We start from the raw sequence: 2,178 nt of genomic DNA, 5'->3' as shown, positions 1-2,178 counted from the left end.
TGATGTTGAGCATCTTTTCATGTGCCTGTTGGCCATCTTCATGTCCTCTTTGGAAAAATGTCTATTCACATCTTCTGCTCATTTTTTATTTTATTTTATCTTCCAAAAAATGGATATTTTTAATGTATTCGATTAGCAAAGATTAAAAAGTTAGATAATTCCTAGTGTTGGTAAAAAGTTGGAAAACAGAATTGTATACTCATTGGTGGCAATGCTTCTTATCCCGTCCATGTTCTGTGTATACTGAAAATTTGAGGTCTCTAGGTGCCATACTGTGTATCAGTCTTCACTAAACATCTTCCCTTTTTTAAAAATTAATTTTTATCAGAGTATAGTTGCTTTACAATATTGTGTTAGTTTCTGCTGTACAGCAAAGTGAATCAGTTACACGTATACATATATCCACTCTTTTTCAGATTTCCTTCCCATCTAGGTCACCACAGAGCATTGAGTAGAGTTCCCTGTGCTATACAGCAGGTTCTCATTAGTGATCTATTTTATACATAGTAGTCTATACATGTCAATCTCAATCTCCCAATTCAACCTACCTTCTCTTCCCTGCTTGGTAACCGTAAGTTTGTTGTCTACATCTTTGACTCTATTTCTGCTTTGCAAATAAGTTCATCTCTATCATTTTTCTACAGTCCACATATAAGTGATATTATACGATATTTGTTTTTCTCTTTCTGACTGCACTCTGTGTGACAGTCTCTCGGTCCATCCATGTCTCTGCAGATTTCTGCCCTTTTTTCTTTTTTTAAATTAATTAATTAATTAATTAATTAATTTTTGGCTGCGTTGGGTCTTCGTTGCGGTGTGCGGGCTTCTCATTGCAGTGGCTCCTCTTGTTGCAGAGCACGGGCTCTAGGCGCATGGGCTTCAATAGTTGTGGCACGCGGGCTCAGTAGTTGTGGCTCGCAGGCTGTAGAGCTCAGGCTCAGTAGTTGTGGTGCACGGGCTTAGTTGCTCCCTGGCATGTGGGATCTGCCCGGACCAGGGCTTGAACCCGCATCCCCTGCATTGGCAGGCGGATTCTTAACAACTGCGTCACCAGGGAAGTCCCCCCATTTTTTAATTGAGTTGTTTTTTTTGATATTGAGTTGTATGAGCTGCTACAACTTCCAGTTTTTATTTGGACTTTTGTTGGAGTCTAGGATACAGTCATGACAGTGCAAACAAAGATAGGTTTATTTCCCATAGATAATCAGTTTTATTATTTTTCTATGTACACCTCTAGTATTTTTAAAAAATTTTATTGAAGTCCAGTTGATTTACAATGTTGTGTTAATTTCTGCTATGCAGCAAAGTGATTCAGTTATACATATATCTGTTCTTTTTCATATTCTTTTCCATTATGGTTTATCACAGGATTTTGAATATAGTTCCCATGCTATACAGTAGGACCTTGTTGTTTATCCGGCGGTATTTTTTATGAAAAGACAATCAAAGATTAAACACACATATTAAACCCTGCTCCCCACCCCCCACCTTTCCTAAAGGGGTCCTTGTTAAACTGAACCTTTAAATTGATGTGTAATAAAATATACCCACCACTTCCTTACTGGCTTTTGGATTTTATGTGTGTTTTTTTTGGCCATGCCGTGTGGCTTGCGGGATCTTAGTTCCCCCACCAGGGATTGAACCTAAGCCCCCTGCAGTGGAAGTGTGGAGTCTTAACCACTGGACTGCCAGGGAAACACCTCCCTGTTTTTTTTTCTTTTTGAGTAAGTTTACCTTTCCTCTGTTCTCAGAACATGAGAGATGGTGGAATAATGCAGTGCTTACAAGTGGCACTGTCACTTTCAGTCACATTTCCTTGTCCAGGGCAAGTCATGAGACCAAGCCTGACGTCAGGGGCAGAGAATTATAGAGAGAAACAAATAATTGGGAATGATGATGATATCTACCACAAAGGGCCTACAGGCTAGAAAGGAATGAGGTAAAAAAATGCAAGGAACCTTGTGGACTGAGACGCTACGTGTATTGTGTGAGAGGACAGGATCCCTGCTGAAGAGGCACAGGCATAGGGCCCACAGTAAGGGTCCCAGCAATGTCAAATTGCTTCTCTGTCCCACAGGTCCTGGCTGCATGGCAACAAGTTGGGCTTTTATAAGTAAGTTTTGGAGGAATCACACCAGGCAGCAGAAATTGATCTTGAGATGAAATAATTTCTACCAG

Source organism: Eschrichtius robustus, chromosome 16 (assembly GCF_028021215.1).
Source record: "Eschrichtius robustus isolate mEscRob2 chromosome 16, mEscRob2.pri, whole genome shotgun sequence".
In the NCBI taxonomy this organism is placed as follows: domain Eukaryota; kingdom Metazoa; phylum Chordata; class Mammalia; order Artiodactyla; family Eschrichtiidae; genus Eschrichtius; species Eschrichtius robustus.
Note: the sequence above shows the minus strand (reverse complement) of the source record.